Raw genomic sequence first — 12,126 nt, 5'->3', positions numbered from 1 at the left:
GTAAAGTTTCAAGTTGCTGTTATAGGGCATGATTACTGCCCTGTTATGCAGTTACACCCAACATGTGCCTGTGTACAATTGTGGACTTTTACATCATGGGTGTTGCTGACCTCAATATAGTTTCTTCTTTGAGGCTATACTGTTTTATTGGAAAAAGAAAGTTCCCAATAAAGGCATGTTTTTCACTTGCAAATGGTGCCACGCATAACGCATTTTCCAGGTACAGCTGTACCGTGGAAGCCAAACGGAATCTGTTCCAGAAGTCCATTCAACTTCCAAAACGTTTGGAAACCAAGGCGCGGCTTCCGTTTGGCTGCAGGAAGCTCCAGAAGCCGCGCTGGATGTTCAGGTTCCAAAGAACGTTTGCAAACCGGAACACTCACTTCCGGGTTTGCGGTGTTCAGGAGCCAAAACGTTCAACTGGCAAGGCGTTCGTCAACCAAGTTACAACTGTAGTTTATTCTTGCAGCTTCCTTGGGGTACGTATGACCTCCAAACCAAACTGATACAGTCTTTTTTTCTACTGACAAGAGGCTTCATTAAATCGAACACCGTTTAGCCCATCAAAAGCAGTAATGTCTTGCCACGTTTTAATAAGACGCATCTGTTTCAATGCAGGGACTGCACTGAGATTACTTGGAGGCGGCCAAAAGAGGAGGAAAAATATTCTGCGCAGATCTTACCATTACCCATTTCAACTATGTCAATGGGCACCATTTACTCCCAGAATATTCATCACCATCTTTTTTGGGTTGGAATTAAGACTCCTCACTTTGCAAAATCATTTTCAGGCCCGCTAATACCTTTAAAGACTGGCCTTCTTTCATAACTGCGGCTTCTTTCATGGCAGGCTCTATAATCAGCGCCTATTGTTAGGCGTTGGAGCTGGGGAGTTTTAGAAGACAAAGGGCACGAAATGTCGGGGAAGATTGTATTACTCCATTTGACATACCTTCCGAGTGCTTGGGAATTTTGCAAAGCTGCCCTATGTAACACAAGGAGCATCTCTGCCACAAACGAATAAGTGTATACCTGCATAGGATGTCATTTCATATTATGCTTAAATCAATGAGTGATGATACATAATAGCCAATTAAAAGCCTTAAAACTAAACATTTCTCTTACAGTACAGGGGCTTCCTTTCACAGCAAGACCGTTGTACAGACACATTGTATTCTACCTAAATCCACTTGCCTTGCACTCATTTTTATTCATTTTCCTAGGTACTTTTGATTCGTGGTGGCAGTCTTTTTGTTTCGATGAGACATCGCCGCCCCCCCCCCATCAAAAGCTATCTAACTCAATGAAATCATGCTGATTCGTTCCATCCTAGGCAGTTACCTATCCTGAAAAATATATGCTTGAAGCCTTTAAAAAGCCCCAAAAGAGAGATGTGAAGGATAAAGTGCAAATGTGGCAGCCTGTGGACGTTGCTGAGAACCATTCTGGTCCAATCAGTGGATTTTTATTTTTTAAGACTGGATTAAGCATCTGGAAGATATGATTAGTTTTAACGGGTAGGATCTGCAACAAAATGTGGCAGTGTGGAGTGCTTTTTGTTCAGGATTCTAGCCACTTTCTTTCATTCCCTTCCCCAGATTTGGGCATCTGTATATATGTGTATGTATAAAAGATACAGTCTGTCAGCATCCTGTGGTCATGGGACATACTCAGTCCTCACTGGATGGTTTGGAAGGGGCTTCTCCTTATTTCCCCCACTAAATATATATTTTTTAAATACAGCAACCTTGTGGGTCCCCATAAACATGCGGATGCGGCCCACTTTGGATAGCCATCAGCACTCAGAACCGCTATTGGAGGGAAGAATGGAATCATGTTATCTGTGCTCAAAAGCAAGAGTACCCTACGTACACAGAGGAGCTCCCATCCTTGGGAATGGGAAAAGGCATGTTTCGCACGCACACAGTCCCAGCGTCAATCTCTGGTTTCACTAGCTAAAAGGATTAACCCAGGCACCCCCAAACTCGGCCCTCCAGCTGTTTTACAACTCCCATCATCCCTAGCTAACAGGACAAGTGGTCAGGGATGATGGGAACTGTAGTCCCAAAACAGCTGGAGGGCCGAGTTTAGGGGGTGCCTGGATTAACCGGAAATCCTGAACCTCACTGCCACTCAGCATAGAGAACACAGAGCAAATGGTTCTTCCCATGTTTCTGGATGCACATGCACGTGTCCAGAGGAGGGCAACCAAAATGGTCAAAGGCCTGGAAACAATGCCTTATGAGGAACGGCTAAGGGAGCTGGGCATGTTTAGCCTGGAGAAGAGGTGGTTAAGGGGTGATATGATAGCCATGTTCAAATATATAAAAGGATGTCACCTAGAGGAGGGAGAAAGGTTGTTTTCTGCTGCTCCAGAGAAGCGGACATGGAGCAATGGATCCAAACTACAAGAAAGAAGATTCCACCTAAACATTAGGAAGAACTTCCTGACTTCCTAAGAACTTCCTAAGAGCTGTTTGACAGTGGAATTTGCTGCCAAGGAGTGTGGTGGAGTCTCCTTCTTTGGAGGTCTTTAAGCAGAGGCTTGACAACCATATGTCAGGAGTGCTCTGGTGGTGTTTCCTGCTTGGCAGGGGGTTGGACTCGATGGCCCTTGTGGTCTCTTCCAACTCTATGATTCTATGATTCTATGAGGCACAGGTCTCTGCTTGAGATTATGTCTGTGCACACTGGGGTGCAGTTTGGCGCTACGCAAGCCTGTCAGTGAATGGGAAGAAGAAGAAGAATAAAAGAGTTTGGATTTGATACCCCACTTTATCACACTACCCTAAGGAGCCTCGAAGCGGCTAGCATTCTCCTTTCCCTTCCTCCCCCACAACAAACACTCTGTGAGGTGAGTGGGGCTGAGAGACTTCAAAGAAGTGTGACTGGCCCAAGGTCACCCAGCAGCTGCATGTGGAGGAGCGGGGAAGTGAACCCGGTTCACCAGATTACGAGTCCACCACTCTTAACCACTACACCACGCTGGCCCTCCCTGGGAAGGGAAACATGAAGGGATACTGCATGGGGATCCACTTCCACTGTACACAAGGGAGGAGATCAGCTGGGCTTGGGTTCCCTTGGGGCAGCAATGCTAATGGAGACCATCAGGAAACTGAATTCTGCGCCATGAATACCACATTCTGTGATTTCCCGCCCCCCTTTGCTTTGCACAAGCTCCTCTAGGCCTCATAGCATAGGGAAAAGCTTGTGCCTAATGTCTCCGCTAGAAACAGTCTTACGAGACCATTTCAGCAGGAGACTGGAATCATTCTAAACAGGGCTGGAGTTGTTGTTTTTTCCTATTCCCTAACTCCGCTTATGTCTGAAGCCTAGAAAGCCAATATCCTCTCCCTGCAAAGAATGCACTGGCTGTGGGCAATCTGGAATGGTCATAAAGGTCTCTTGGCTAGGAGTCCTGCCTGCAAATGGCCATCTGGGCTGCAGAAGGTGCAGCCAGAACCTTGCTCTCAACAAGATGTGCTTTAAGACAATCTGCTACTTCCAAAAAATGCCATCTGACTCATCATGCACAGGCAAAGATGGACTCCTGAGCTCATAGCCATTATTGTAATCATTTCCAGAGAGGTAGCCTTGTTAGTCAGAGGCAGCAAAAACAAACAGTCTTGTGGCACCTGAAAGACTAACACATTTATTATGGCATGAGCTTTCATGGGCCACAGTTCACTGACTCAGATGCATGAAGCACTGTCCAGAGTTGCAGGTAAATATAGAAATGCTTTGGTGGTTGCAGATGTCCGTGCCATCTAGAAGTGGTAATAATGTAATCACTGCCTGTACTTATCTGAAGTTCCTTTCCATTGAATCCCTCCATTTACATCTGCCACAAATATGTACAGTGGCACCTCGGGTTACAGACGCTTCAGGTTACAGACTCCGCTAACCCAGAAATGGTACCTCGAGTTCAGAACTTTGCTTCAGGATGAGAACAGAAATCACGCAGCAGCAGTGCAGTGGCAGCAGGAGGCCCCATTAGCTTAAGTGGAGCTTCAGGTTAAGAACAGCTTCAGGTTAAGAACGGACCTCCAGAACTAATTAAGTTCTTAACCCGAGGTACCACTGTATCTCCCAACCCAAGTTAACACCATGCAATGCTGAAATGGACTGTAGTCAGCAGAAGGGGGATGCAACTCTATTCTAAAGGCTTGTTTTCCCTCAATCAGACTTAGGCCAGTTCAGCCAGAGCTAGCCCCACGGCTGAACAGAGTGTGGATCTGGCACACTTTGCACCAGTTTTGCTTAATTCAGCATAACTTACAGTTTCCATTCTTCCGATTGTTCCCTAAGAGGTCTTTAATCGAGTTGTTGGCATCGATCTGTCTCAGGAGACAATGGAGTGCACCTCCGGGGGTGAAGTCAAACCGCTGGGGAATCACAGCGCCTGCTGCGGCTGCAGTGACCGGTAACTTGTAACTGCTGCCTCCCAGGTTGCTTTTGCTATGTTAGCAGCACCAAAGTGACCTCCCTGGGGCGCAAGGCTGGGCAGCGTGTATGGAGGTCCTGGGTTGCCCAGATGCAGTGGCGTAGCGTGGGTTGTCAGCACCCGGGGCAAGGCAAGTAATTTAAGCCCCCCCCCCCCGCTGCACTGTCCCTCCCCCAGATAGTCCCTCGCTCTCTCTCCGCACCGCACAGCACGCCTGGCACCCTCCCCTCCCCTCCCCAGTGGCCGGCGACCCGGCGGCTCGGATCGGATTCGCACAGCCAGCACTGCAGTGAGAGTGAGTGAGCCAGGTAGGGGCAGAGAGCTGCGAGTGCAAGCGCCCCCCCCCCCCAGATGTTGCGCCCGGTGCGGCCGGCCCCCCCTGCATCCCCCACGCTACGCCACTGCCCAGATGACAAGACCCTCCTCTCTGCCTTTGGCACCAGATTGGCTACAGAAGTTGCCAGAAGGAGGTGTACAAGGTGCCATTCAACCGCCTTAGGGACTCCACTCTGGATTTGTGTAGGGTTTACTCCTTAGTCTGCCTATTATAAGGCATAGGCTTAATTTGACTTGTAGTTGTTCGGCACTTTCCCATGCAAGCATTCCAACAGATTTCCATGCAAGCATTCCAATCCCTTTTGCCATTCAAAAATGTCACTGGTGCACAAGCAGAGCAAAGAGAATGGGCTAAAGAGCCCGTGAAGGGGAGAGAGGACAGGAAAAGGATGCATAAGGCAATGTGGAAAAGATAATAAAAGAAAATGCAGGAACTTACATATTCATCATCACAGGGGCTCATACAGCAATATCCCTTTAGGGGTAAACAGGCACACATCAAAATAAAAGAGACGAAGAAAAAGAAGAGGGAAAGTTAACAGAAATCACACAGAGATGATCAGCAGTTTAAAGAAAAATACAACACACAAAAATAACAATAAAATTAAAGTTTGTTAAGGAGAAAGAGAAAAGAGATTTTGGAAAGGGACAGGCACCTGAGCTTTGACCATCTTAAAACCTGTGCCATTTCCACCAATATTCTTGTGAGTATCCACAAAAGACCAGGGAAGGTCTGGAAAAGAGGGTGTAATTTAAGACGACTTAAATGCCAAATTGAAATTGGTAGTGGGAAAGATAGAGAGAAGGAGATATCCATTAGTTACCCACTATTCAAGGCCGGCCCATCCATTAGCCTTGGTAAGGCAGTAGCCTCAGGCGGCAGGCTGTTGACAGCTGGGAGGGAAAATAGTTTCAGGCCCCTGAGGAGTGTGCTGTCTCCTGCACTTGCCCTCATCATGCCAGACTTCCCCAGACAACCTCCAGTCACCTCAGGCAGCAGAGGAGGATGGGGAGGTGGGGGGGGGGCGCCATTTTCTGTTCTGCCTCAAGCGGCAAAATGTCTTGGGCCAACTCTGCCACTACTTATCTTGATTTGAAGCAAGATGCTGCAACCAAGGGAGCTATTGGAACAGACCTTACGCTTGCAAACAGCCTGACCTCACTCAAACTGCCGAGTGGAAAACTGGGAAAGGATCTGCCTCTTGCCAGCCAGTGAGCAAATATCCTGTGGCCCCCCCAGTTAACAAGGAAAGTTCCTGGTTCCTGGAGCCTTCCTTTGGCAGGCAGGCAGTTCAATGCTACTCTTAGCTTAAAACAAGTTAGGCTGTACTCCTATCTCCACTCACTGAGATGCAAGACCCATTGAACTCAATACAACTGTCTTCTCAGTTTCGTTCCCCCCTCCTTGAAATAATATCTTCATACCTTCACGTTGTTTCATAAATGCCAAGGGAGAATATCAACCTGCTCTAGAAATCCGCAAATAATAATCCTACTGTTTATGTTTTAGGTAGGCTCGGGCCTATGAATGCATTTATAAAAAGATTTGATTATTGCTATTTAAAAAACAAACAAACATGTCTTAAGATGACATGGTTTGATTAGAATTAAAAGGTCTTTGCAAGTGCACCACAATAAAAGATTAAACGCCCAAAATGTGGGATGAACCATGGGCTTAGTCAGTCATGAAAGCAAAAAAGCAGAAACCAAAACAGTATCTGAGAGGCTGCAGCAAGAGGGCATTTCTGTTAAAGCAATTGTCACTGATTTTATGGCACTTCCTTCTCATCCTTCGTGCAAGGAGAAGATCATGGGAAAGTCCAAGAAGAATCCTGGAAATGGCCACATCCAGGCCTCCAGAGACGGCACCACAGCAAATCTGTGCACAATCTGCGCTAAAATATATATTAGAGCTCTGCACCAGGCAATGCAAATTCTTCACCAAAACCACTGAATTCTGCAACCAGTAAAAATCATGCAAAGTGAACATGAATTCCCTTATTTCTAAAAAATTGAATCTTCCTGAACAGCTCATTCTGGCTGTGATCATGACAGCGAGGGACAAGGAACTGCGCAGAGCACCCTGCCCACTGAACATCTTGGACAACCACCTCCAGCTTCTGAGCAGCCTTGCACCGCCAAGGCAAATGCAGCTGTGTATTATGGTACATTGGGAACTTGACAGAGGAGTACTTCTCAAGGAGATGACAAGAATGGGAGATCTACTAGCCAAGCTATGCTCTGCCTCCACAGTCCAAGACAGTAATGCGTCTGAACGCCAGCTGCTGGAAACCAGAGCTCTTGTGCTCTTGCACTTAAATCCTGCTTGCAAGTTTCCCACAAGAGGCATCTGTTCAGCCACTGTGAGCATAGGATGCTGGACTAGGTGGGCCATTGGCCTGATCCAGCAGGCTCTTCTTATGTTCTTATGAGAACCTGGTGGGCTGGTTTTTGCTTGCCAGGACATACGTGACAAGCTCCAGCAGAATGATGCAGTAGAATCCTGAGATCACTGAGTAGATTTGCCAGCCCCTAGTCTTCCCTCTTGTGAAAAACCTCCGTGCACGTAAAAAAACTAGCAGAACAGGGAGAAATTTCTAGCTCAACTCATTCCCTGCTGTGTTTTCTACCGGGAGGCAGTTTTAAAAAATGGAACCTCACATCTGAAGCCACAAGTTTCCCCATTCATTCTATTATTGCTTTTTCATCTCATTCTGCTGCATAGGTAGACAAGGTTATATTGCTTTCTGAAAAGATGCAGTATGTACTGTGAGCAAGGCAAGCTGCTGTGTTTTGTCTAATGAAGAGTTCTACGTAACTTGAAAATTTACACTCTCCTGCATCAATATATAAAAACTCAGAACTTTGCATTTGGGGTAGGGGGGGGAGAGACTGGAAGTTTCTAAAATACTAGGTGGTGGTTTCCATCTGCTTATTAAAATGTCTTATAAAAATGGCGCTGTGAAAAGTAAAAATAAGGGAGTTTCCTTATTCAATTGCAAAGCAAAGACAAACTTGCTGTTTACCAAGTGGATGGCTACCACACAGTTGGAATTCTAACCATTTGCAGTAAACAGAATGTACAAAAAAATAAGCAACGCAAGAATGTGTCCAGCTCCTTTGAACAAAAGATTAAGAGGTTTATTCAATAATATGAGATCAACACGAGTTCCACCTGCAGGCACCTTTAATTGCAAAAGCAACGTATGACAGTATGAGTGTCACACCTTTTAAGCTCCCAAGCCCCAACAATCTCATTCACTTCACTGCCTCTGGAACTTAGGAATGTCAAAGACTCATCCAGTGCAAGCGTCTTTACATCACTGGCTGCCTTTGCTTTCACTGGGTGCCGCACCCTCTATAGCAGCAGCGGCGGGGGGGGGGGGAGACTAAGATGCAGGGTTGAATGTGCCTTCTCTCTTTGACCCTCAGGATCAGGACTCCCTCTCCCCAGCGCCGGATTTAGGGCAGTGGAAGCGGTTCCTCCCGCCCCATGGCACCAAGCCGAGGGGGTGTAAAATAATATTATTATTGATAATAAAAACCTATATTTATGCAGCAGGGGGCCCGCCCTGTGGAACGCCCTCCTGTCAGATGCCGAAGAGATAAAGAACTACACCACTTTCTGGAGATATCTGAAAGGAGCCCTGTATAAGGAAGTTTCTAATGTTTGGTGTTTTTGCTGTAACTATGGGACCGCCTCTCCCGGTATGCCCCGCGGAGGACCATAAACAGCAGCACCCTAGAGGTCCCAGGCCCTAAGGAAGTCAGATTAGCCTCAACCAGAGCCAGGGCCTTTTCAACACTGGCTCCAGCCTGGTGGAACGCTCTGTCTCATGAGACCAGGGCCCTGCAGGATCTGATTTCTCTCCGCAGGGCCTGTAAGACAGAGTTGTTCCGCCTGGCCTTTGGCTTGGAATCATCTTGATCCCCTTCCCCTCTTTCCTTTTTCCTTCTGTGATTGAACTCCTAATTGGGGACTTCCCTGGCTTTTTCTGGCCCACACAGGACCAGTCTGGATAGTTGGCCTTGGTGAAGATTTGACGATTTCATCCCCAAAAAGTTTCTGATTTGAGCTTCTATTGAAATGAGGCTGCATTTTCCTGTTGTATTTTAATCTTGTTTTTAAGTTGTATCTTAATCAATTGTTTTATATCTGGTGTTAGCCGCCCTGAGCCCGGTCTTGGCTGGGGAGGGCGGAGTATAAATAAAATTTATTATTTAATATTATTATTATTTTATTATGCTGGAAGCTGCCCAGAGTGTTTGGGACAACCCAGTCAGGAGGGCAGCGTATTATTATTATTATTATTATTATTATTATTATTATTATTATTACAGCAGCAGCAGCTGTGAGGCTGCAGAAGGTGCAACCCCCAACCAACCTGTTGCTTGTCTCGCCACTTTGGGCAGCGGCTGATCTCCTAATCCTTTTAGGACTTGCCCTGAAGCAGCTCACTTCAGACTGCTTTGCCCTCTGGCCCCAGATCCCGCTGACATGTGGCACCCAAAAGGAGGACGAAGCATCCCAGCAGCAGCATCTGAGCAGCAGCTGGATAAAGCATTGGACAGAGGACAGAAATGTGAGATGCAGCTGGGTGCAATCAGTGCTTAAGTGGTACTGGAAACCCCTGGAAAATATGAGGCTATCCAGGGACAAAGTCTATATAGAGTGGGGGAGAGAGCGGGGGGGGGGGACTTGTGGCTCTCCAAATTATGTGGGCTCCAACTCCCTTCATTCCTGATCATTGGCAGTCCTGGCTGGGGCCGATGGGAGCTGTGAATCTCTGAAAAGCCAAAGGTTTCCTTCCCCTGATATTCAGAGGATAGGAGAGGGCTACCCACAGAGCTCAACAGGGAAAGCAAAGAAAGAGTGTCCCCTCTTCTTCTTCTTTCTTGATCACTCGTAGCCGAGTAAGATTGTCTTCCGAAAACACGGACTTAACAATGAGTCCGTAAGTGCCTATGGAGGCCAATTCTGGATCCATATGTCCTTCCACAGTGGGGACATTGGTTTCCGGGCAGGAGTTGTCCCCCTTGACCTTGAAAGGGCAATTATTCAGGCAGGTTGGAAGAGAATCGGCTGGTGATGGAATAACAAGGCATAAAGGGAATTAAGTAGGAGAGAGAGAGAGATCAACTGTATCGAAGGCAGCAGAAAGGTCCCAGCCAAGGAGGACTAAGGACAGGCCCATAAATTTAGCAGTGAGAAGGTCGCTGGTGGGTGGCTTCCATGAGAGCAGTTTCTATGGAATGCAAGGGGCGGAAGCCAGATTGTAAGGGGTCAAAACAGAGTTGGAGGAGATAAAAATGAAACAGCAGGAGTAAGCAGCATGCTCCACGAGCTTTGAGGGAAAAGGACAGAAAGAAAATTGGATGGCAGTTGGGGGAGGAAGGCAGGGTCAAGGGATTAGAACCAAGATTCTCAAGAAGTTTAAATATGATCCCATTATTACAGTCTCCAGGTTTTCTGTACTTGCTGAGAATCACAAACTGCACACAGAACCCAGTCCATATTTCCACCAGACAGGGCTGCCTGGATGTGGAAGACCTGGTTCAAAGCGTCACAAACTCGCTCAACAGATGGCCTTGCTAAAGCACTCACTTGCAACTTCAGTCTCCTGCCTGTAAAAACGAGAACAAATAGTGCCCTACCTCCCATTCATGTTTTATAAGCAAGCAAATTAAAAGCTTTACAGTGGCTCTCGAACTTCTTGCGCATGGACAACTTGAAAATTGCCAAGGGTCTTGGCAGACCACTTAATGATTTTTCTGCCTGTTGTTTAGCCATTTCAAAGCGCTGTGCTAAATATTAAATAATTTTTCTTCAAAAAAATTAGGAATTCCTTTTTAATACAATAAAGTAAAGGTAAAGGGACCCCTGACAGTTAAGTCCAGTTGCGAAGGACTCTGGGGTTGCGGCGCTCATCTCGCTTTACTGGCCAAGGGAGGTGGCGCACAGCTTCCGGGTCATGTGGCCAGCATGACTAAGCCGCTTCTGGCGAACCAGAGCAGTGCATAGAAACGCCGTTTACCTTCCCACTGGACTGGTACCTATTTATCTACTTGCACTTTGACGTGCTTTCAAACTGCTAGGTTGGCAGGAGCAGGGACCGAGCAAAGGGAGCTCACCCCGTTCGCGGGGATTCGAACCGCCGACCTTCTGATCAGCAAGTCCTAGGCTCAGTGGTTTACCCCACAGAGCCGCCCGCGTCCCTTTTTAATACAATAATATACCATTAAAAATCAATATGAATATTTTTAGGAACAGGCTGCTATCCTTTTTGTTTATTAACGGAGAACTCCCACTCGGAGTCAGTCTCTTTCTCTTGCATTAGCTTGGCTCCTTCCCTCTGACTTTTCCACTCCTTTCCGATTCCCCCCCCCCCCACTCAGGAACTTCCCCAGATGTCATAAACTGGTTGAATACACAAGTACAGTGGAGGAACCAGCTGGGAAACCACCAAAGAAAAGGCTCAGAGTCCGGGGTGTGGTGGTAGGACAACAATGAGTGGTCAGCGGGAGACGTCTGGGAAGCGGAGGTGTCGGAAGGTGAAGAGGTAACAGGGCTGAGTGAGCAGGGGGAGTCTGTGGTAGAGAGAAGTCCAGAATCAGAGGCAGAAGCTGAAGCAGGAGAGGCCAAGAGGCAGAGATGAGTCAGTATGGTGAAGAGTCAGGGGTATCTCTGCCTGCTGCTGCGACTGTTAGGATATTTCCGTTCCACGTTAAAAGGCTTTGTGAGTCACAGAGTCTGCGTATTTCCTGTTCACAGGAAGTTTATGCTTTGTCTATTGCTTTCTTTTCTCTCTCTGTGCCTGAGACATCAACGCAGGCAGTCATGTTTTCTTTGTTCTGACCAACGCTGAATAAACTTGTAAATAATGCTCTCCTGCGTGCATCTTTCGCTGTGTGAATTCTGCTGATAGAGCGTGCATCAGCTCTGGAATGTGGCAAGCTATTTCTGGAGCTCGTGTCGCTAATTGCTGATACTGCGTGTCTACGGGAGATCGATGGATCGCAACGGAGACGACGTGGAGTCATGATGGACTTTGTCTCCCTGGCAGTATCCCAACAGCGACAAGCTCCCCTCCTGCCTGGTCTCCCAGAACCAGAAGAGGCATAAAAAGGGCAGAGCAGCGGTTGACTGCATGCAGGTGCAATCTCTGACTGCTTGGAAAAAGCCCTGGTGAGGAGGCAGGGACTTTTAGTCCCAGCAACCAATTTTCATGGAGGAAGACCACCAGGAATGCGCTGCTCTGCTCATAACGCCTGGCACTCAACCAAGTCTGTGAAGGTCATGTTTTTGATCATAACTTCCTCTTTGAACTATGTGATTACTGGTCTAT

General features: G+C 47.2%; 1 protein-coding gene across 7 annotated transcripts in view; it reads right to left on the bottom strand.

The window, feature by feature from the left end:
* The window catches only part of ARMC9 (armadillo repeat containing 9), an 89,990-nt gene that overhangs the window by 58,330 nt on the left and 19,534 nt on the right, over nt 1–12,126 (bottom strand). The window lies entirely within an intron of this gene.

The sequence above is a fragment of the Podarcis tiliguerta genome, assembly GCF_965153285.1.
Source record: "Podarcis tiliguerta genome assembly, chromosome: 5".
Classification (NCBI taxonomy): domain Eukaryota; kingdom Metazoa; phylum Chordata; class Lepidosauria; order Squamata; family Lacertidae; genus Podarcis; species Podarcis tiliguerta.
This window is presented reverse-complemented; position numbering and strand designations above follow the sequence as displayed.